We start from the raw sequence: 25,533 nt of genomic DNA, 5'->3' as shown, positions 1-25,533 counted from the left end.
ATTGTCTTTGATGAAGATGTAGGCAGACTTTACATCTTGGGGGATGTTGTACAGTAGGTAACACTTCTGGGAGCATTTGCACCAAATTTTACAGCTGCTGTGCGGCTGACGGGTTGCGGCACTAATAGCTGAGGGTTGCGACACCAGTCCATACTGATAGTCACTAACAAGTCCAAATACAGTGCTGAAAGGCATAATCAACATAGTGCTTAGTTTAGCTAGCTTGCTGGCTAATGCTATGCAGCACAAATGTCAAAGTCTGACCAATTGCAATAAAGGATAAAACCAGAAAAAGTATTTGACAGTGTCAATTAGTTAGTTGCATTAGTAACGAATCAGCATTCCAAAATAGTTTTTATTTAAATGGAACCCTATTAAGAATAACACATTGACGTTCTGGACTTTCGAACACATCTCACGCTTCATGAAGCCATTGTTCGATCACGGACAGAAATTAGTGAGACAAGTAAATAATGTCATTACTGCCTAAGATAACTTTACGCCTATTTGGCAGTGAGATAACTTTTCTTCATGACCAGTTCAAGTGTATATCCGCGAAGATGTCCTCATTTAATTGTCCTCATTTAACAAATTCACAGGTCTCCCTGTTCCAACATTAGCCTGCATTCTCATGTTAGGACATCTTCTTTGCTCACCTTTCACAAACGGTATGTTGTTGAAAATTTACATTGAAAACAAACTAACCCTTTTGTTTTCTTCTCTGTTTTCCAGCACAGATGGTTTTATTTGCACCAGCTCTATAAAACATCATATACACTGCCCTGGTGAGAAGGTAAGCTCAGAGTCAAGACAGAAACCCTGTAGGCTGGAGGCAGAATGGTGATTGTGTTACCTCTTTCTAACAATAATAGTCTTTGCACTCTCCCTTGCGCATGCGTGTTCAGTGTGCCTGGAAAGAGAAACACCTGAGCTATGACTTCTTGGAGCAGATCTTCCTGACCTGAGACAAGACCATGGTGACTGGGGACATCCTCATAGATGACACGACCAGACATCCAAGGCGAGTCGAGTGTTTGTAGCAAAGCTGGAAAACTGGGTGTGTCTAAATGTATGTGTTTTGCATTTATGTGATGGTGCCATATGCATGCTACTTTGTCATACATTTAGGTATATTACAGTTTAGTTTGTTGGTAGTTAGTACTCCAGACCGTTAGATTAATCGACAAGCATTACGTGACCTTTGTGATGTGCCTCTGTTGCAGGTGTAGAGCCCAACTCAACTTGGGAGCACATCCTGTTCACTGCCTGCCACAACAAAAAATGTAACCCCCAGCTCCAGCCAGCGCCTGCTCTCCTGGGCCCATGACTGGAGGGCCATCATGGAGAGCAAGAGGCGCTGAACCCTTAAGCACACACACCAACCTCCCCTTCTCCACCCTGAAGACCTACACTATATTGGGGTTCAACTGCTAGAGTGAATACCTCCACTAACTTCTCCAACTTGAAGTGAAGTGAGTATTCATCTGTTTGACCACTAGGGGGCACACATAGACTGAAGCATGAGGTAGAAATAAGTGGTGTGCCGATCTCATCATACTCGTCATCGTATCTGTTTTATCACACATCATACTCGTAATCGGATTTACTCGTGATCGGAAAACCCAGAAGTGCGCTTTAAATGCGGGTAAAGCCTATACATTCAAGGCTCATTACTGCGCTATCACTCAAATGTGCATCGTTATGCCCCTTCACTCATTCATGCACACATTGTTAAATGACCCATACAGATGATATCCTAAATATCCTATACCCTCTGCTGTGAACAAATATGGTCAAGCTCTTCCATCAAAAAGCATGTATATCTCTTTGCAGGCCTTGCAGTATATTCACAGTGGTCTAGTGAAGAACTTATGATCAAGTTGCCTTTATTAACAAAGAGCAACACTGATTGCGAGCCAACAACTAAACGGGTAACCATTTTGTGATTTTTGTTGCAATGGTGTCAGCTATTGCTGCCACTTCCTAAAATGTGATCACAGGCAACATTGTCAATGGCCTATCAAGCTTCTAAAATGTTTCATCCATCACTCATACTGAGATGATTTTCTGTACAGTACAGTTCTGTACAGTACACCTAGCTGAATGTCTCTAGCTTCTAATTAAGTTTTACAAAATCATTTGAAATTGGTGCTAAAAGGTTGTTCATTGCTAGTTCACCTATTGTGAGTGTCCTTTCCCCCAGTGATTCACAGAGCGGGCGTAGCAAGCTTTGGCCTGACCTCTATACGGCTATGGTTCTAACTGCTTTCAGTCTAACCGTATCAGCATGATGTTGTAGCTAACTCATTTGAATCTTGTTTCACACAATGCCTTTGTACCAATGCCCCCTCCTTTCCTCTCCTCTTATCTCTGGTGTTAATCAAATTGTAAAAGCACTGGTAGGCTTTTCTTGTAATGATTTTTAAGTGTTGTCATTTTTACAGTTGTCATGAAGGGAAGGAGATTAGGAAAATAATGTTGTCAAGACTGTTGGACAACAAGTGTTTGCCCTGATGATGACTGTCTCTGGGGCGAGTTAGGGTTAAGCGATGTGTGTGTCTACTGTCCACTGCCCAGTCAACCACTGCATCTCACAAAGCCTCTTCACATGTCACTGCATCTTGTCAATGATTGTCTCGTGTCTTTGGTGTTGAATAATATGCCAATGTGTTTTTTTTTGCAGAACAGAAAATATACCAAATGTAGCCATTACATAAAGAATGCAACATATTGAAAATATAGGGTATTTAATGATTTATTGAAAGTTTTACATGATACATGATCCTGTTAAAGGTCAAGTAGGAAATATGTCTTGAGTTTAGGGGGGAAAAAATATCCAGATTCAGCAGTAGGGGCCACTCTTACCATGCACTTCAGACCCAGGCACAGTAAAGCTCAACATATGCATTTGCTGTTTGTTTTGGTGTTTCTGAATTTTTTTATGCCCAATAGAAATGAATGTGAAATAATGTACTGTGTCATTTTGGAGTCACTTTTATTGTAAATAAGAATATAATGTTTCTAAACACTTCTACATTAATGTGGATGCTACCATGATTACGGATCGTCCTGAATTAATCATGAATAATGAGTGAGAAAGTTACAGAGGCACAAATATCATCCCCCCCAAGACATGCTAACCTCTCACCATCACAATAACAGGGAGGTTAGCATTTTTTTTGGGGGGGGGGGATGTTTTTTTTTTTGTGAAGCCAGCCATATTGGGGAAGGGTTATTTTCCTTCGCTGCCCACCAGAACAGTGCACAACTCAGGGAGGTCCAACCAGTACACAGAATCACAATGTTGTGTCCCAAAACTAAGTGTAAAAACCTACAGAGTACTCAGAAATGTATTGAACGAAGGAGGCCTACAACCAAACATAAGACATACATAAATAAGGGAGGTTTGTGTGGGCAACAAACTTTTGAGAAACAATATTTGTGCAGTCTTTATCTAGCATGTAGGCATTGTTGTTGTACTTTCCCTTTTAGATTTCCAGGAAGACGGACCATGGAACAACTCACATAAAAAGAAACGGCATCACCAAATGGAATATTTGTCCTAATTGGGATCCAAATGAAGAATGAAGTACTGTGTAGTCATGGAAAGTGTTGAACTGTTATGTAAACATACTTGGTAATACATAGATAGTTTAGTGCAGTGGTGGAATGCCAGCAGTTGTGTGTTGTAAGGTGTTGTAAGGTGTTGTAAGGTGTGTGAGTCTTTGGATTTAGCAGCCCGGTAATTACTAAATATTAACAAGGTAAATACCTAGGAACAAAAAGTAAATACATGGTAACAATTTAGTACCATATGTACTTCCCAGGAACCAAGCAAGTAGGTGCTAAATATTTAATTAGTAAATACAAAATAATAAAATATAATGATATAGTATTCCCCTTTAGCCCAAAGGTAAGTATTGAAGACCTTATAAGTAAGTACAATGTCTATTTGCGCACCTACTGGATGGAAACTACAAATGTAATGGCTGTGCTCAATGCAATGGCACTTATAAATGTAGATCCTTCAAACACAACCAAACAGGGAAACAGATCCCAATCAAAGGTGTTATCACGTGCTCCACTACGGCAGTTACTTATCTTATAACGTGTCCTTGTGGTAAAAATTATGTGGGTAAAACAAAGCGCAAATTAAAAGTACGTATCTCAGAGCATCGTAGCACCATTTGGTGCAAAAACTCGATTTACCCAGTTGCTGCCCACTTTTTGGAAGAAAACCACTCGATTTCGTCTCTACGTTATATTGGCATCGAACATGTCACCCTCCCTAGGAGAGGGGGTGATCTCGACAATTTGTTAAAACAAGAGGCTGCCTGGATCTTTAATTTAAAGACCCTTGCTCCCTTCGGTCTCAACGTAGACTTTGATCTGAAGCCATTATTGTGATTTTGCTAATGTAAATGTTTAGGCTTATGTAGTCAAATTGTATCTATGATCGTACGCTATCCATTTATGTTTTTTGTATGCTCTTTTAATATATGAGAATTAACCAATGATATCAGGCCACACCCGGCCATGATTACAGACACCTGTGTGTGTCTTTTGACACTATATAAAGGAGTCATCCCGCAGTGTGTGTCATTATACCCTGATGAAAACAGCTTGTCTGTCGAAACATTGGACATAAATATTTTTGCATCTGCGCTCCTAGAGTGTGCGGCTCTCCTTTGTTTTTTAAGTGTTCCACTCCGCTAGCCAGCAACTCGCCTAAATAGGTGTACGTTTCTTTCGCCTCTAGATCATTGCTAGGCAACCATTTTCAGGTCTTGCCATAGATTTTCAAGTTGATTTAAGTCAAAATGTAGCTCCTCCTGTCAATGGTGTATTGGAGGCGAAGTCATGTGCAGGAGAGCAGAGTATAATGAACAGGCGCACTTGTATTACAGTTCCAAAAACGAGAGCACTACATAAATCAAACGCACTCAAAAAATGCAACATAAAAGTAAAGCGCGTAAACTCACACCACTTAACAATGAAACAATTACACACAAAACATGATGGGAAACAGAGGGTTAAATACAAGTAGATTGATTGGGGAAATGAAAACCAGGTGTGTATGGAAACAAGACAGGACAAATGGATATATGAAAAATGGAGCGGTGATGACTAGAAGGCCGGTGACATCGATCGCCGAACGCTGCCCGAACAAGTCGTGACACCGCCACAACATTCACTGTCTTCTTGGTAAGCAACTCCAGTGTAGATTGGACTTGTGTTTTAGGTTATTGGATATATTTATATAAGATATGAGGAGCAGACATGTTCCAGATATGCATGTCCTTAATTTCATATACGCAGCAACAATATTCTCCTTTAATGGGACAGTTTCTACGTGCATCCAATCCGGACCTCAAAAATCTCACTGCTACTGTATGAGTCCAGGGATATATCTGAGGTGAGATAAATTGAAGACACAAACCTGATGCGTGTGCACCCACTTATATTATATCTGTTGCATGAAAGAAAAATATGGATTTGATATTTGTCAAATAATTGAGCATGTGCTGAAAACTCAGAAATGCATCAGAAATTCTCCTTATTTTCAGCATATCGAAAAGCATATGAAGATCCGCATATGCACCTCAGCCAAGAGAAGTATTTGTGGAATGCATATAGCTTCATATCTCGAATGTGTTGAGAAAACACATATGCAATGATGCAATGTACAGTGCCTTGGGAAAATTTTCAGACCCCTTGACTTTTTCCACATTTTGTTACGTTACAGCCTTATTCTAAAATTAATTAAATAATCCTGCTGAGTTTGACAGCGGTCTGCCATTTCACACGAGACCTCCCACCAATAAATCTAGCACTAAAATATGGTGTTTCGGACAAAAGTTGAATTCAGACGTTTATTTGATAGCGAGGGACACATTTCACTTTATGTCTGGTAAGTAGAGTTCCTAGAGTTTATACATATATCTTTGTTAACGGGAAACATTTTTTTTTGTTCAGCCGCCATATCGGGGTAAGGTTATTTTCCGTTGCCACCCACCAGATCCATGCACAACTCAGGGAGTCCAACCATTACACAGACTCCCAGTGTTGTGTCCCAAAGCTTTCCCTATTGACAGACTTGTGAAAACCTACAGAGTACACAGAAATGTTGTTGAAAGAGGGGGGCCTACAACCAAACATATAAATTATATGTAAATAAGGGACGTTTCTGTGGACAATATGTGTGCAGTCTTTATCTAGCATACAGTATAAGCATCATTATTGTACTTTTTCTGTTTATTTACTAAACTGTTCTCTTTTCCTGGATATCTATGCTCCTTACGGTTTTCACTTCAAATTAGCAGACCTAACAGGAAGACGGACCATGGGAAAAAATCACATAAAAACAAAGTAGAAAGATCTAGTATATTTTTCCATTTGGTGATACTGTGAAATCAGTCTGAAAGGAAAGGACATTTCCTCTACGGTGGACGACACACCCGTAATTTCTATTTGAATCTAGCCAGAGTGAAGGTATCTAAAAATTTGAACTTTTAATCACTTCCAACCAGCATTGAGAATGATTGCCGGATAGGGAAGATTTATTATTGAGACTACCTAAATCACATAAACTGGAACAACCGTCTCAGTAACAGGTGCAAAAAGTCCAAACACTAACAGATTGGATTAGTTTAGAAAAGGGTATGTTATTTATGTTTGTGTAGCATAAGATTAATCAACCAATCAATGTGGTAATCCGTCTGGCCCTATGGCCTTGTGAATGTTGACCTGTTTAAAGGTCTTACTCACATCGGCTGCGGAAAGCGTGATCAGTCTTCCGGAATAGCTGATGCTCTCATGCATGTTTCAGTGTTATTTGCCTCGAAGCGAGCATAGAAGTACACTGCTCAAAAAAAAAGGGAACACTTAAACAACACAATGTAACTCCAAGTCAATCACACTTCTGTGATATCAAACTGTCCACTTAGGAAGCAACACTGATTGACAATGAATTTCACATTATGTAGTGCAAATGGAATAGACAACAGGTGGAAATTATAGGCAATTAGCAAGACACCCCCAATAAAGGAGTGGTTCTGTAGGTGGTGACCACAGACCACTTCTCAGTTCCTATGCTTCCTGGCTGATGTTTTGGTCACTTTTGAATGCTGGCGGTGCTTTCACTCTAGTGGTAGCATGAGACGGAGTCTACAACCCACACAAGTGGCTCAGGTAGTGCAGCTCATCCAGGATGGGACATCAATGCAAGCTGTGGCAAGAAGGTTTTTGCTGTGTCTGAGACAGGCCAGTACATCAGGAGACGTGGAGGAGGCCGTAGGAGGGCAACAACCCAGCAGCAGGACCGCTACCTCCACCTTTGTGCAAGGAGGAGCACTGCCAGAGCCCTGCAAAATGACCTCCAGCAGGCCACAAATGTGCATTTGTCTGCTCAAACGGTCAGAAACAGACTCCATGAGGGTGGTATGAGGGCCCGACGTCCACAGGTGGAGGTTGTACTTACAGCCTGACACCGTGCAGGACGTTTGGCATTTGCGAGAGAACACCAAGATTGGCAAATTCGCCACTGGCGCCCTGTGCTCTTCACAGATGAAAGCAGGTTCACACTGAACACATGTGACAGACGTGACAGTCTGGAGACGCCGTGGAGAACGTTCTGCTGCCTGCAACATCCTCCAGCATGACCGGTTTGGCGGTGGGTCAGTCGTGGGGTGGCATTTCTTTGGGGGGCCGCACAGCCCTCCATGTGCTCGCCAGAGGTAGCCTGACTGCCATTCCTGCAAGAGGAAGGCATTGATGCTATGGACTGGCCCGCCCGTTCCCCAGACCTGAATCCAATTGAGCACATCTGGGACATCATGTCTCGCTCCATCCACCAACGCCACATTGCACCACAGACTGTCCAGGAGTTGGCGGATGCTTTAGTCCAGGTCTGGGAGGAGATCCCTCAGGAGACCATCCGCCACCTCATCAGGAGCATGGCCAGGCGTTGTAGGGAGGTCATACAGGCACGTGGAGGCCACACACACTACTGAGCCTCATTTTGACTGGTTTTAAGGACATTACGTCAAAGTTGGATCAGCCTGTAGTGTTGTTTTCCACTTTAATTTTGAGTGTGACTCCAAATCCAGACCTCCATGGGTTGATAAATTTGATTTCCATGGATAATTTTTGTGTGATTTTGTTGTCAGCACATTCAACTATGTAAAGAAAAAAGTATTTAATAAGAATATTTCATTCATTCAGATCTAGGATGTGTTATTTTAGTGTTCCCTTTTATTTTTTTGAGCAGTGTAGTTTTGCTGTGCTTCCCTTTGTAGTCTGTAATGATTTGCAAGCCCTGCCACATCCGACGAGCATCAGAGCCGATGTAGTATGATTCGATCTTAGTTCTGTATTGATGCTTTGCTGTTTGATGGTTCGTCGCAGGGCATAGCGGGATTTCTTATATGCTTCCGGGTTAGAGTCCCGCTCCTTCAAAGCGACAGCTTTAGCCTTTAGCTCAGTGCGGATGCTGCCTGTAATCCATGGCTTCTGGTTGGGGTATGCACGTACGGTCACTGTGGGGACGACATCATCGACGCACTTATTGATGAAGCCAATGACTGATGTGGTGTACTCCTCAATGCCATCGGAGGAATCCCGGAACATATTCCAGTCTGTGCTAACAAAACAGTCCTGTAGCTTAACATCTGCTTCCTGCTTTCATTTTTGCTTGTCAACAGGAATCAGGAGGATAGAATTATGGTCAGATTTGCCAAATGGAGGGTGAGGGAGAGCTTTGTGTGTGTCTCTGTGTGTGGAGTATAGGTGGTCCAGAGTTCATTTTCCTCTGGTTGCACATTTAACATGCTGATGGAAATTTGGTAAAACGTATTTAAGTTTTCCTGCAATAATGTCTCTGGCTACTTGGAGCTCTGCCTATGGGTGAGCCTTTTCTTGTTTTGCTTATTGCGGAATACAGCTCATTCAATGCTGTCTTAGTGCCAGCCTCTGAATGTGGTGGTATGTTAACAACTACAAAGAATACAAATAGAATTGTGAGTTTGTTCAACATTTGGGCATTTAGGTGAACCAACATACAGTGCTGCTTTCCAAAAGCAAACATGAATTTGTAGTTTTACTTAGCAAGCTTTTTAAAATTCAGCTCTCTTCGAGCAGAGTTTGTTGAGTGAACAAACTTTAGCACATTAGCTCAAGTTCTTGTCCATTTGAAGTCCACTCAACTCACAGAATAAAACTGATTAAGTGATTAGTTAAGGTATCTTTTTTACAGTGTGTCTGTTGTGGAAAATGTCCAGTTGTACACACACACAAACACACACACACAGTGTCCATTCATCCTCCATCAGCCTCCCCTTAAATTGGGTTACAGTATCTGAGAGGTCTGTGACACAACTGTTTGCTCAGTGCTTGGCCTTTGTCACCACTCAGAAATAACATGGGTCCCTAACATAACACATCTCTGTAACACTGACACCGAGCATTCGCAACACAATCACATATAGTTACAGCAACACGACGCACAATGCATGGTTTACCACAACACAGCCAGATTATCTGAGTGACCACAACACAACAGCACTATCCGAAAGACCAACCGACAACAAGCCAGTTGCATCGAAGGTTTTTGCAAAGAAGGATGCGACGTGAAACTTTTGGCCGTTTGCAATGACATTGTATTTGAATGTGATCTTTTTGCGTTGGTGCTTCCATGGCCGTGGATGTGGATGTTGCGTAGGTGTATCCATGGCCTTGACCTACCTTTCCAACACCTACAACAACCAATTATAGGTAATTGTGTCAGAGTGTAAGGTACTAGATTATGCGTATAATGAGAACACTGGCATATCCAAGAGGTTGGCGAGTCAACACCACATTTGCGAGGGGCTCCTAACATGAGTCATTAATGTCTATACGTAAGCAGGCATAGACTGGTGGCATAAATAATACAAGCTTAGAGCAAAAACAGAAAACAACATTCCAATCAATCCATACAACGCGAAAGCGTACAGACATTGACATCACTCACTAACGCATACGCTCGTTATAGATGTGATTGGTATGCAGCTTGGGTGGAAGTGTGAATGTATTAGGCTTTCGAATTTGGACTTGTCGGGGTGGACTTAAACAGAGCAACATTTTAATCACCAAGCCCCGAGGCATAAAGAAAGATGCATGCTAAAAATAGGAGGTTTTTTTATATTAGATGGAGGAATTGTGACTCACACATGGAGCAAATACTTCAAAATGTCCTTATTGGGAGGTGGAAGGAGGGGTGAGGTTCTAAGAGGTGTTTTACAGGATGGAAGCTTCTATGAGACATTGTTTGGTGGGAAACACAGGCCCAAAATAGATGTGTTTTGTCACAGCATTTCATACTTGTGTCTAAACATTTAGAACTCCCTTCTTAGGGTGTATGTCAAAATGCTTAATTTTACAACTGAAATTCCACTTAAGGCTGTCCTACTAAAGGATTAGCAGCAGTTAACGATTTCAGTAGAACAGAGAAAATTACTAGGCATGGAAATTCTCATTATAGTCACTTCACACACAGGAGGTTGGAGGCACCTTAATTGGGGAGGACGGGTTTGTGGTAATGGCTGGAGCAGAATCAGTGGAACGTGGAACATCAGTGGAACGTGGAACATCAGTGGAACGTGGAACATCAGTGGAACGTGGAACATCAGTGGAACGTGGAACATCAGTGGAACGTGGAACATCAGTGGAACGTGGAACATCAGTGGAACGTGGAACATCAGTGGAACATCAGTGGAACGTGGAACATCAGTGGAACATCAGTGGAACATCAGTGGAACATCAGTGGAACGTGGAACATCAGTGGAACGTGAAACATCAGTGGAACGTGGAACATCAGTGGAACGTCAGTGGAACGTCAGTGGAACGTTCCTGACATTATTATGAGCTGTCTTCCCCCTCAGCAGCCTCCTGTGATGTCACAGTAGCAGTCTATTCGAAAAAAAATTCATTACATTTCAATGCTTCTGCAGAACACAGGTGAATCATCACCATCCTGGAAGTTTCCATATGCTATTTCATTGAAACCACAAAACTCTCTAAGCAGGATGCAGAATATAGCCTGATCATTGACTCCCAATGGGACCAGTGGACAGTGGTGGTGTCCATCTGCAGCCTGATTGTGATTGTCTGTTGCTGGGCAGACAAGCCACGCTGGTAAACACAACAAACGTGTTGATGATTCTGACACGTGTATTAACTCCATGTTCCGACATGCTGTCGCTCTTTCCATTTTAGGTGTAGGTGGTTTATTTTCTCTTGGGCCCAGCGCCCAAGCAATTTTTTCACACTCCGTCTTTGGAGCACAGAGAACGTGTGGATAGAGATTGAAGGCAGCTATTAACTTGGCACAAGGCTGCAGCCCTGGAAATGGTCACCAGCCCAGATCGTCCTACGTTCCTGTTCGCTTCTGGAGGGAGTGCCAATCCATCCACGACCAGCTCCCGCTACACACACATACACATGCGCGCACACGATATCATCACACACTCGGATTCATTCATGCTACTGCCAGTGTCAATGGGGGTGTGTATCTGTTTCCGACACCTCAACAGCTTGAGGAAACACACACACTGACTTGAAATGGAACTTAAATAGGCAACTGATCACGCATGTACTTACGCACATGCCACAATTTTGTACCAGTAATTTTGAGGGTTTACCCACTGTAATCCTTTAATCAATCCATAGTGATTTCTTATCTACGTGACCATATGCAAAACGACTCAATCACTACTAGACAATAACAACAACAAAAAACAAGTGACTCACTGTTATTTGTCCATTGAACAGTTTTAAAGTGTGCAACACTAACAGTAGTTTCTGCAAAGGCAACATGCAAATTAGTGTGCCGGCAGAGAAGAGAGAACGAAGACACTTTAGAAAGCCAACACGACACAGAGAAATTGCAACAAGCTCTCACAGTCTCATTGCAGAATTAGACGTTTGTCTATGTTTCTCCAAACATCAAAAGTGTGTGTTTTTGACACTCTGGGTTGATTTCTCCTGCTCAGTATCGTACCGTTTCTAAAAAATGACACATTTCCAAACTTAACACTTAGAAGGGTTTAGGATAGGGTTAAAACATTTAAGTTTAGGCACTCATTCCCGAATGGTTAAATTAAGGGTTAAGGTGTGGGTTAAACCCCCTCCAATTTTTTTTTAGAAGTGTCCACCACTGGGATTAAACATGCAACCTTCTGATCCAGAGTCGTGGGATTATGCCTATCATACAAACCCCGTCCACAATACCCTAGCAAAATCCATGCCTTACTTGATGGTAAAAGCGCTCACTGTTGCCCCCTAGTGGATGGTTTTGCTGTTCATTGACTACAGCTCAGCATTCAACACCATAGTACCCTCCAAGCTCATCATCAAGCTGGAGGTCCTGGGCCTCAACCCCGCCCTGTGCAATTGGGTCCTGGACTTTCTGACGGCCCGCCCCCAGGTGGTGAAGGTAGGAAAACATCTCCACCTCGCTGACCTTCAACACTGGGGCCCCACAAGGGTGCGTGCTCAGCCCCCTCCTGTACTCCCTGTTCACCCATGACTTGGTGGCCATGCACACCTCCAACTCAATCATCAAGTTTGCAGACAACACAACAGTAGTAGGCTTGATTACCAACAATGACGAGACAGCCTACAGGAGGTGAGGGCACTCAGAGTGTGGTGTCAGGAAAACAGTCAATGTCAACAAAACAAAGGACATGATCAGAGGGAGCAGCCCCCATTCCACATTGAAGGGACAGCAGTGGAGAAAGTGGAACGTTTTAAATTCCTCGGCGTACACATCAACGACAAACTGAAATGGTCCACCCACACAGACAGTGTGGCGAAGAAGGCGCAACAGCGCCTTTTCAAACTCAGGAGGCTGAAGAAATTTGGCTTGTCACCCAAAACCCTGACTAAATTTTACAGATCCACAATCGAGAGCATCCTGTCGGGCTGTATCACAGCCTGGTACGGTAACTGCTCCACCCTCAACCTCAAGGCACTCCACATCACTGCACAACACATCACTGGGGGCAAAATACCTGCCCTCCAGGACACCTATAGCAGACAATGTCACAGGAAGGCAAAAAAGATCATCAAAGACAACAACCACCTGAGCCACTGCCTGTTCACACCGCTACCATCCAGAAGGCGAGGTCAGTACAGGTGCATCAAAGCTGGGACCGAGTGACTGAAGAACAGCTTCTATCTCAAGGCCATCAGACTGCTAAACAGCAATCACTAACTCAGAGAGGCTGCTGCCTACATGGATACCCAATCACTGGCCACCTTAACAAATGGATCACTTGTCACTTTAAACAATGACACTTTAAATAACACCACTTTAATAATGTTTACATATCTTACATTACATTATCATATGTATATATTGTATTTTATACCATCTATTGCACCTTGCCTATGCCCCTCGGCCATCGCTCATCCATATATTTATATGTACATATTCTCATTCACCCCTTTTAGATGTGTGTGTATTAGGTCGTTTTTGGGGAATTGTTCAGATTACTTGTTAGATATTACTGCACTGTCGGAACTGGAAGCACAAGATTTTCGCTACACTCGCATTAACATCTGCTAACCATGTGTATGTGACCAATACAATTTTATTTGATTTGAAGGCATTTCCCTTCAAATCAAGGCACGTCCAATTTTGAAGTCCCTCTTGGGTGATTTACCTGGAAATTGAGTTACTCCAACTGAATGAAAAGTGCAAAAACAGTGGGGTGCACTCAAAATGCAGGTCTCTAAGTGCGTCATTGCCCTAAACTATAAATCTCCTCACTTAATAAAAACAATTGGAGTAGACACTGCCTGTCTATCCAAACTCTTTCTGGGAATAAATAAGAGGATGATTCCTTGAAACCCTTGCAGTGTTATGATTGGGTTGTTCTGCCTATCGCAATAAGTGTAATCGCCAAGAGCCAACAACTGAGCTATATTACCAAAGCAGTATAGAGGGACTGTGGGAGAGAGGAGATAAATGGATGGAAAATATGTTTTGAAGCTGCAGGAGCCTTAACCCTCATATGACCGACTTGGGTCATTTCAACCCCAGCCAAAAACACCCACAGTAAGTCTGCTTATAGAAATGTGATAAAAAGGACATGGAGATCTAGGAGACATAATTACAATTTATCCATACCACCATATGGTGGAGAGGGACATGTATCAGTGATTTTGACCAGATAGACAGATCGTCTGCCGAAATATAGCTGTCACGCCCTGTACTGAGAGAGCCGTTTTATTTCTCTATTTGGTTAGGTCAGGGTGTGACTTGGGTGGGCATGTTTTCTATTTCTTTGTTTTTGGCCGGGTATGGTTCCCAATCAGAGGCAGCTGTCTATCATTGTCTCTGATTGGGAATCATACTTAGGTAGCCTTTTTTCCCACCTGTGTTTGTGGGTAATTATTTATTTTCTGTGTGTGTTTGTGTGCGTCATGGTCGGTTTCTGTTTACCTGTTTTGTTTTTTTTGTGAAAGTTTCACTTTATTAAAAGATGTGGAATTACATGCACGCTGCGCATTGGCTCATTTATGACAGGGAGTTTAAAGACTGTGAACGTGACAATGGCACCCCATGTATTTGCCTAAGATTGTACTTTTCAATACCATGTATCGTATTACTTTCTGCAAAACCCAAATTAATTATATGTTTTTGCATATAAAATCTGCCAAAGGTGTACTTGACAGAACTGCAATACAGAACTCAGACACCATCTGAACATACATAGAGATCTGTATTGGTGTGTAATTCTCCGAAAAGTAGTTACTCTAGGGCAAATCCAAAAATGTCAATATGGGTTTCTCTGGAGACATAATATTAAGTTATACATATCCTCAGAGGGTGGAGGGGGGCTAGCATCCCGGAGTTGCCTCTTCACTGCTGTTGTTGAGACTGGTGTTTTGCGGGTACTATTTAATGAAGCTGCCAGTTGAGGACTTGTGAGGTGTCTGTTTCTCAAACTAGACACTAATATACGTGTCCTCTTGCTCAGTTGTGCAACGGGGCCTCCCACTCCTCTTTCTTTTCTGGTTAGAGCCATTTTGCGCTGTGACCCCAATTTCTAAGTGACCCCAAACCTTTCAACGGTAGTGTACATTATGGTGTGTTATGCAGTCAACATACTGTATGGACACACACAATATTAATGTATTTTATTTATAAAGCGCAAAATATCAATTTGTCTGTCACAAACAGTGGGCTAGTGGTATCCATTTAGCACAGACCAGCTCTGTGTCATAAGGCGCCATGCCAAATAAACCACCTGGCTGCAGGTGAATGCAAATACAGTGACAACTTAAAGATACCAAAAACGATTTAGTCCAATCAACATAAGCTAAATATCATGTGGCTGTCCATGGTACTCTCTCTCGCTCTGTCTGTGTGTGTGTGTGTGTGTGTGTGTGTGTCCATCCATGGCTAATTTAGGAAAGGGACGATTTTAGCTAGCTAGCCACCGGAGGGTAACGACACAATGAGATGCAACAATTAGATTTTCTTCTGTCAATTACGTTTTGCTTTTGATGTGATTGGCGTGAAGCCAAATCCAAACTTTGTTTTTGGTGCGCAAGGACCATTCACGGTTGAGCTCACTCAGTTTAGCTTAACATTGATTGATTATTCCTTTATATAAGAAAATAGGCCAAATGCTCACTTGCTTCCATTGCTATTTAATTCAATGCGACGGTTGGCAACGATCTCATATTCTTTCTGACCAGACAGAATCAGTTAGGTGGGCTCTAAATACGGAGACAGAGGGGTGCTGTTTTGCTCACTTTGATGCTTTCTCCAGTGAGATGCACTCAGCCACTTGCAGATTGAGTCCAAATATGCATTATTTTATTTAAAAGGAATAATAATTACACATTTTGGGGGAAGCCTGGCTTCCATTGGCATCCATGAATACACGCCACTGTTACCAGTAGGAGACATATGTATTCATTTTGATCGTGCTGCCTTACTTTCAGCTAGGTTATTCTGCACAGTCTTTCTCTTCTCCTGGTGTAGAGCAGACCAAAGCTACTGGTGCTGTGATTTGGCCTTTTAGTATGGGATGTTTCTGTGCATTGAAAAGAAATATGGTATGAGGCTAATTAGGGTAGATTCTAAAATATTGACTGTGTCAGTGAAGGAAGATGGTAAAAGCAACAACTCGATAGAATAGCATAGAATACAACTTTATTGTCCATTGGTTACAACAGAAATGTGTCTTCTGCCTTTCCCAACACACACGCACACGCATAAGCATACATGCACACACACTTTAAGAGGCACAGGGCACAGAAGCACTGCAGCACCCCTAGATGGAGAGCAATTGTAAGGGGTTAAGTGCATTGCTTAAGGGTACAATGGCAGGAGATGGTACATTGGATAAGAGACGAGCAGCCTTCCAGCTGCCAGTTCAATTCCGACTGCTGGTCTGCCTCTCTAACCTCTAGGCTACTACTGAAAATAATTGAAACCTCCCTCACATGTTCAGCGCCAGCCGTGCTAGGAGTTTGCACGTGTCATGCTGCATCTGGCAGGGAGTTTCATTCCTCCATCTATCTCTTTCAGGCACTACAGAGGGTAGTGCAAATGGCCCAGTACATCAGTGGGGCCAAGCTTCCTTACCATCCAGGAACTCTACACCAGGCGGTGTCAGAGGAAGGCCATAAAAATGGTCAAAGACTTCAGCAACCCTAGTCATAGACTGTTCTCTCTGCTATCGCATGGCAAGTGGTATCGGAGCGCCCAGTCTAGGTCCAAGAGGCTTCTAAACAGCTTCTACCAACAAGCCATAATCAAATGGCTACCCAGACTATTTGTATCCCCCCCCCCTTTTAATGTTGCTGCTACGCTCTGTTTATTATCTATGCATAGTCACTTTAATAACTCTACCTACATGTATATATTACCTCGACTAACCGGTGCCCCCACACATTGACTTTGTACCGGTACACCCTGTATGTCACGCCCTGGCCATAGAGATGCTTTTATTCTCTATTTTGGTTAGGCCAGGGTGTGACTAGGGTGGGCATTCAATGTTCCTTTTTCTATGTTTTTGCATTTCTTTGTTTTTGGCCGGGTATGGTTCTCAATCAGGGACAACTGTCTATCGTTGTCTCTGATTGAAAACCATACTTAGGTAGCTCTTGCCCACATGAGTTTTGTGGGTGGTTGCTTTCTGTCTGCACCAGACAGAAGTGTTTTGGTTGTTCTCTTTGTTGGTTTGCATTTGAGTGTTCAGTTTCAAATAAATAATATGAACACGTACCACGCTGCACCTTGGTCCTCACCTTCTTCCACCAACAGCTGTTACACTGTATACAGCTTTGCTATTGTTATTTTACTACTGCTCTTTAATTATTTGTTACTTTTATTTATAATTTTTGTAGGTATTTTTCATAAAACTGCATTGTTGGTGAAGGGCTTGTAGTAAGTAAGCATTTCACCTGTTGTATTTGGCGCACGTGACAAATGTTTTATTTTATTTCAGTCCCGGGGTCCTTAGCTTAGTGATGAGCTTTGTGGGCACTATGGTGTTGAAAGCTGAGCTGTTGTCAATGAATAGCATTCTCACGTAGGTGTCCCTTTTGTTCAGGTGGGAAAGTGCAGTGTGGAGTGCAATAGAGATTGCGTCATCTGTGGATCTGTTGGGGCGGTATGCAAATTGGAGTGGGTCTAGGGTTAATAGGATAATTGGGTTGATGTGAGCCATGGCCAGTCTTTCAAAGCACTTCACAGCTACAGACGTGAGTGCTACGGGTTGGTAGTCATTTAGGTAGGTTACCTTACTGTTCTTGGGCACGGAGACTATGGTGGTCTGCTTGAAACATGTTGGTATTACAGACTCAGTCAGGGACAGTTTTGAAATGTCAGTGAAGACACTTGCCAGTTGGTCAGCGCATTTTCTGAGTACATGTCCTGGGAATACATTTGGCCCTGTGGCCTTGTGAATGTTGACCTGCTTAAAGGTCTTACTCACATCGGCGACATAGAGCGTGATCACACAGTCGTCCGGACATGTTGTGGATAGCCTCAGAGAATAATATTGATTTATACGCTGATTTGGTGAGTGAGTTTATAAGGATGTGCATTGGAGATATTGTACCCACTGTGACTATTAAAAGCTACCCTAACCAGAAACCATGGATAGATGGCGGCATTTGCGCAAAACTGAAAGCGCGAACCACCGCATTTAATAATGGAAAGTTGATGGGAATATGGACAAATACAAACAGTGTAGTTATTCCCTCCGCAAGCCATTCAAACAAGAGAAATGTCCGTATAGAGACAAAGTGGAGTCACAATTCAACGGCTCAGACACAATCACGGACTACAAAAAGAAAACCAGCCATGTCATGGACACCGACGTCTTGCTTCCAGACAAACTAAACACCTTCTTTGCCTGCTTTATGGATAATACAGTGCCACTGACATGGCCCGCTACCAAGGAGTGTGGGCTCTCCTTCTCTGTGGCCAACGTGAGTAAGACATTTAAACGTGTTAACACTCGCAAGGCTGCCGGCCCAGACGGCATCCCTAACCACATTCAAAGAGCATGCTCAGACCAGCTGGCTGGTGTGTTTACAGACATATTCAATATCTCCCTATCCCAGTCTGCTTTCCCTACATGCTTCAAGATGGCCACCATTATTCCTGTACCCAAGAAGGCAAAGGTAACTGAACTATAGACTATCGCCCCGTAGCACTCACTTCTGTCATCATGAAGTGCTTTGAGTGTCAAGGGGTGTACTAGAGGCGAAGTCAGGTGCAGGAGAGCAGAGTAATGTTAATAGGCACATTTTTATTTTTGTTCCAAAATCGAGAGCACTACATAAATCAAACACACGCAAAACACGGAACATAACAAAAGTTGCAAAATAAAACCCCACATAACATGTAACTATTACACACAAAGACATGATGGGAAACAGAGGGTTAAATACATGTAGATTGATTGGGGAATGAAAACCAGGTGTGTATGGAACAAGACAAAACAAATGGATATATATCAAATGGAGCGGCGATGGCTAGAAAGCCGGTGACATCGTTTGCCGAACGCCGCCCGAACAAGGAGAGGTGCCGACTTCGGTAGAAGTCGTGATATTGAGAGACTAGTCAAGGATCATATCACCTCCACCTTACCTGTCACCCTAGACCCACTTCAATTTGCGTAACCCCCCAATAGGTCCACAGATGATGCAAACCCTATCACACTGCTCTATCCCACCTGGATAAGAGGAATAACTATGTAAAAATGCTGTTCATTGACTACAGCTCAGCATTCAACACCATAGTACCCTCCAAGCTCATCATTAATGAGCAGGGTCTCAACCCCAAAGACCAGGGTCTCAACCCCGCCCTGTGCAATTGGGTCCTGGACTTCCAGACAGGCCGCCCCCCCCCTCCCCCCCTCCAACTCGAGGTCCGCAAGGGAGGCCCCACAAGGGTGCGTGCTCAGCCCCCTCCTGTACTCCCTGTTCACCCATGACTGCGTGGCCATGCATGCCTCCAACTCAATCATCAAGTTTTCAGACGACACAACAGTAGTAGGCTTGATTACTAACAACGACGAGACAGCCTATTGGGAGGAGGTGAGGGCACTCTGAGTGTGTTGTCAGGAAAACAACCTCTAACTCAACGTCAACAAAACAAAGGTTAGGAGCCTGTAAAACGGCAGCCATCCCATCCTGCACCATTCTTATTAATATACACATTCCTCACATGGCTAATAGAAAAGAAGAGAAGAATGAGACGCTATGCTGATGATGGTACGTTTGTGTTCATTCCCACCATGCCTCTATAATAGGAAACAGTGTGAATTATGTTATGCTTACAGGATGAAGTTAAATAAGCATTCAGACCAGCCTTCCTGATTTGAACTTTCGTAAACTCCATTAGTCTCTATAGAGAGAAAGACTTCAAAAGCTTTGCGGTTGTGTCTGCTGGTTTGTGTGTGTGCGCGTGAGGGAGTGTGTACAGGCAGGAGGGAGAGAGCGAGTGAGCGAGTGCATGTGTTTTTGCAAGTGAGCGAGTGCATGTGTCTGCCATCAAAAGGTTAGAGAGATTAAACGATAATGCTGGATCAAAGGCAATCTATGATACAAAAGGAGGCTACTGTATGTGAACAGTCAACAGAGGACACTCTTTGCCAGTAGCACACAAATGTGTTATTTTGATCATGTGGCGGTACTTTCAGCAAGTTATTCTGCAAAGGCTTTCTCTTCTTCTGGTGCAGACCAGACACAAGCTAATATCGCTGTGATATGGCCTTTAGTATGGATGTTTCTGTGCACTGAACAAAAATACGCTGTGTGAGACTTTGTATGTAGGGTACATTCTAAACTAAAGTTTTGACTTTCTCAGTGAAGGAAGAAGGTAAAAGCAACACCTCAATTTGTGAGTTATTGATGAAAAAGGTATGGATCCTCCCTCACATGTTCAGCACCAACAGTGCGAGGAGTCTGCAAGTGTTATGCTGTCACGAAAGCTAGGAGTGGTGGGTGTGGAGTCAGGCGCAGAGAGCAAAAACCAATAAACAGTTAAGTCCCCCAAAACCAGGGAAAATAATGAACAGCAAAAATACGTATGAACCAAACAAAAATCTACTACTGACAGAGAGGAATAAGCCAGCACAAAAGCAGGCGGGCCCTGGAAGTTTAAATAGCCCCAAATTAACAACAAATAAGGTACAGGTGAAAAGAATCAAGACAAAACCAACAGAAAAGAAAAAGGAATCCGTGGCAGCTAGTAGACAGGTGACTACGACCACCGAGCTCCACCCGACCAGGGAGAGGAGCCACCTTCGGTGGAAGTCGTATCATATGTTCGCATGCCCTCCTCCTCAACTATCACTTTCACACCATCCTCCCTTACTACCCCTGTGTCCAGGAGCCAGACAGGGCTCTCTGTCTTACAGTGTAGCAGTGGTACGCTCATACACATACACATAATCACAACCATACACACAATGTGCATACGCATGCACGCACAAGTGCATTTACGCAAACCCTGAAAGCATACAGAGCTCTTCCAGTTTTTTTAGATCTTAGTAGAACATAGTATATTTTGGGGGAAAAACAACAATCCCTGGTTTGTCATTAATAAGAGATTTAAGGCCAATGACTCCCACAGTGGACAATCACAGTGTGTTTTACTGATAAGGCCCAATACTTCTGGCTGTGGTGTGATGCCTAAAGATGCAGATGGCTGTTGAGGGAATCTTTCATTTAGCTCTGATTGGACTCTTGTGAGGAGACAGGGCACTGGAAACCACACTGAACTTCTTACATCACCATTGACTAAAGATTTACACAAGTAGTCAGACCCTTTGCTATCAGACTCGAAATTAAGATCAGGTGCATCCTGTTTCCACTGATCAACCTTGAGATGTTTCTAAAACTTGATTGGAGTCCACTTGTTCAATTGATAAGACATGATTTGGAAAGGCACACACATGTCCACATAAAGTTTGACAATTGACAGTGCAGGTCAGAGCAAAAATCAAGTAATGAGTTCGAAGGAATTGTCTGTAAAGCTCAGAGACAGGATTGTGTTGAGGCACAGATCTGGGGAAGGGTGCAAAAACAATTCTGCAGCACTGAATGTCCCCAAGAACACAGTTTGGAACCACCAAGACTCTTCCTAGAGCTGGCCGCCAGTCCAAACTGAGCAATCGGGGAGAAGGGCCTTCCAGAAGGATAACCCTCTCAGCAGCACACCAATAATCAGGTCTTTATGGTAGAGTGGCCATACGGAAGCCACTCCTCAGTAAAAGGCACATGACAGCCTGCTTGGAGTTTGCCAAAAGGCACCTAAATGACTCTCAGACCATGAGAAACAAGATTATCTGGTCTGATTAAACCAAGATTGAACTCTTTGGCATGAATGCCAAGCGTCACGTCTGGAGGAAACCTGGTACCATCCCTGCGGTGAAGTATGTTTGTGGCAGCATCATGCTGTGGGGATGTTTTTCAGCGGCATGGTCTGGGAGACTAGTCAGAATCGAGGGAAAGATGAACAGGGCAAAGTGCAGAGAGATCCTTGATAAAAGCACGCCGAAACCATTAATCCACCGCAGGTGCCTCGATCTGGCTCTGATGCCACGGTGCCAGGACCGGCTGATAACCTAGTACACACGGAAACGGAGACAGGTTTGTGGAGGAGTGGCGGAGGGAGTTTTGGGCCATCTCTGCTCAGGGGATGAAAGCCGCCCATTCCCCCGTCCGGTCCTGGCAATAAGACCGCAGAAACCTACCCACATCCTGGTTAACTCTCTCCACCTGCCCATTACTTTCAGGGTGAAACCCTGAGGTCAGGCTGACCGAGACCCCCAGACGTTCCATGAATGCCCTCCAGACCCTTGATGTGAACTGGGGACCCCGATCAGACACTAGAATCGTGGTGTTTCCTTGTGACGGAGGAAGATCCGTCCCGAAATCCACCTATAGGTGTGACCACGGCCGTTGTGGAACGGGTAGGGGTTGTAATTTCTCTCTGGGTTTGTGTCTAGGTGCCTTGCACTGGGCGCACACCGAGCAGGAGGACACTTACACCCTCATGTCCTTAGCTAAAGTGGGCCACCATTACATCCCACTAAGACCGCGCTCTGTCCGACCGATGCCAGGATGACCAGAGGAGGGTGACGTGTGAGCTCAACAGATCAATCGATCACGAACATCAGACGGAATGTACAGACGTCCAACTGGACACTGGGTGGGAGTGGGCTCCGCACGTAACGCCCTCTCGATGTCCGCGTCAATCTCCCATATCACTGGTGCCACCAGGCAAGAAGCCGGAAGTATGGGAGTGGGATCCGTGGACCGGTCCTCTGTGTCATACATCCGGGACAGTGCGTCTGTGTACCTGGTCTGGGAGGGAAAATGGCTAATTGGGCCAAATTTGGACATTTTCACTTAGGGGTGTACTCACTTTTGTTGCCAGCGGTTTAGACATTAATGGCTGTGTTGAGTTATTTTGAGGGGACAGCAAATTTACACTGTTATACAAGCTGTACACTCACTACTTTACATTGTAGCAAAGTGTCAATGTGTGTCAAAATACAGACCTTCTCCAGATCCTTCAGGTTTCGGGGCTGTCGCTGGGCAATTCGGACTTTCAGCTCCCTCCACAGATTTTCTATTGGGTTCAGGTCTGGAGACTGGCTAGGCCACTCCAGGACCTTGAGATGCTTCTTACGGAGCCACTCCTTAGTTGCCCTGGCTGTGTGTTTCGGGTTGTGGTCATGCTGGAAGAAACAGCCACGACCCATCTTCAATGCTCTTACTGAGGGAAGGAGGTTGTTGGCCAAGATCTCGCGATACATGGCCCCATCCATCCTCCCCTCAATACGGTGCAGTCATCCTGTCCCCTTTGCAGAAAAGCATCCCCAAATAATGATGTTTCCACCTACATGCTTCACGGTTGGGATGGTGTTCTTGGGGTTGTACTCCTCCTTCTTCTTCCTCCAAACAGGGCGAGTGGAGTTTAGACCAAAAAGCTCTATTTTTGTCTCATCAGACCACATGACCTTCTCCCATTCCTCCTCTGGATCATCCAGATGGTCATTGGCAAACTTCAGACAGGCCTGGACATGTGCTGGCTTGAGCAGGGGGACCTTGCGTGCGCTGCAGGATTTTAATCCATGACGGTGTAGTGTGTTACTAATGGTTTTCTTTGAGACTGTGGTCCCAGCTCTCTTCGGGTCATTGACCAGGTCCTGCCATGTAGTTCTGGGCTGATCCCTCACCTTCCTCATGATCATTGATGCCCCACGAGGTGAGATCTTGCATGGAGCCCCAGACCGAGGGTGAGGGACCATCATCTTGAACTTCTTCCATTTTCGAATAATTGCGCCAACAGTTGTTGCCTTCTCACCAAGCTGCTTGCCTATTGTCCTGTAGCCCATCGCAGCCTTGTGCAGGTGTACAATTTTACCCCTGATGTCCTTACACAGCTCTCTGGTCTTGGCCATTGTGGAGAGGTTGGAGTCTGAGTGTGTGGACAGGTGTCTTTTATACAGGTAAATGAGTTCAAACAGGTGCAGTTAATACAGGTAATGAGTGGAGAACAGGAGGGATTCTTAAAGAAAAACTAACAGGTCTGTGAGAGCCGGAATTCTTACTGGTTGGCAGGTGATCAAATATTTATGTCATGCAATAAAATGCAAATTAATTACTTCAAAATCATACAATATGATTTTCTGGATTTTTGTTTTAAATTCCGTCTCTTACAGTTGAAGTGTACCTATGATGAAAATTACAGACCTCTACATGCTTTGTAAGTAGGAAAACCTGCAAAATCGGTAGTGTATCAAATACCTGTTCTCCCCACTGTATATGATGCCAGGGTTCGTGCAGACATCCAAGAGTTTGTGACATTCAGGAATGAGACTGGTGAGGTAATAATACATTAATAGAAGACTGTAATCGATAAGATGATAACATATCTGATGAGAAAATTTGCAACTCTATGAACAACATTTACCCATGGTGACCCACCTTCCTAGTTAATTAGTATTCCGTGATTTGTTTAATCACACATTGAGAATTTATATGATAATATAAGTCTTCACATTTAAGGACAGCAAACGCTAAAACCAGGTTTTACACTAGGATTTTGCCGGTGTATTTTGTATTCTGTTTATTTTTATCTTAAGAAACGACCTAGTTCTTTCCAATGACAAGCATACCTATAACGTGATGCAGCCACCTCAAGGCTTGAAAATATGGAGAGTGGTACTGTACTCAGTGATGTGTTGGATTTGCCCCAAATATAACACGTTGTATTTCGGACAGAAAGTACATTTATTTGAAGTATTACTTAACTACCTTGTAGCAGACAAGATGCATGTTTTGGAATATTTATATTCTGTACAAGCTTTCACACTAGGATTTTTAATGAATTTATTTGCAAATTGATGTAAAATACGTATTTGGTCACGTACAAACAAGCAAGATTTCTGGCTCTCACAGACCTGTAACTTCTTCTTTAAGAGGCTCCTCTGTCCTCCAACTCGTTACCTGTATTAATGGCACCTGTTTGAACTTGTTATCAGTATATAAGACACCTGTCCACAACCTCAAACAGTCACACTCCAAACTCCACTATGGCCAAGACCAAAGAGCTGTCAAATGACACCAGAAACAAAATTGTAGACCTGCACCAGGCTGGGAAGAATGAATCTGCAATAGGTAAGCAGCTTGTTTTGAAGAAATCAACTATGGGAGCAATTATTAGGAAATGGAAGACATACAAGACCACTGATAATCTCCCTCGATCTGGGGCTCCATGCAAGATCTCACCCCGTGGGGTCAAAATGATCACAGGAACGGTGAGCAAAAATCCCAGAACCACACCGGGGGACCTAGTGAATGACCAGGCAGAGAGCTGGGACCAAAGTAACAAACTACAAACAAATCAGTAACACACTACGCCGCCAGGGACTCAAATCCTGCAGTGCCAGACGTGTCCCCCTGCTTAAGCCAGTACATGTCCAGGCCCGTCTGAAGTTTGCTAGA

The 25,533-nt window shown here is 43.6% G+C and overlaps 1 long non-coding RNA gene across 2 annotated transcripts; it reads left to right on the top strand.

Annotated features, from left to right (window-relative positions):
• Nucleotides 1-1,020, top strand: LOC112223981. 2 transcript variants are annotated; one of them, XR_002949398.1, is made up of 3 exons: nucleotides 1-57; nucleotides 733-793; nucleotides 906-1,020. It is a non-coding gene; the product is annotated as an uncharacterized LOC112223981 (long non-coding RNA). The 2 variants fall into 2 exon arrangements; XR_002949399.1 differs by having other exon boundaries at nucleotides 12-53.
• Nucleotides 1,021-25,533: the final 24,513 nt, after the last annotated feature.

The sequence above is a fragment of the Oncorhynchus tshawytscha genome, linkage group LG25 (genome assembly GCF_018296145.1).
Source record: "Oncorhynchus tshawytscha isolate Ot180627B linkage group LG25, Otsh_v2.0, whole genome shotgun sequence".
Lineage (NCBI taxonomy): Eukaryota > Metazoa > Chordata > Actinopteri > Salmoniformes > Salmonidae > Oncorhynchus > Oncorhynchus tshawytscha.
Note: the sequence above shows the minus strand (reverse complement) of the source record. Positions and strands in the feature narration are given on the sequence as shown.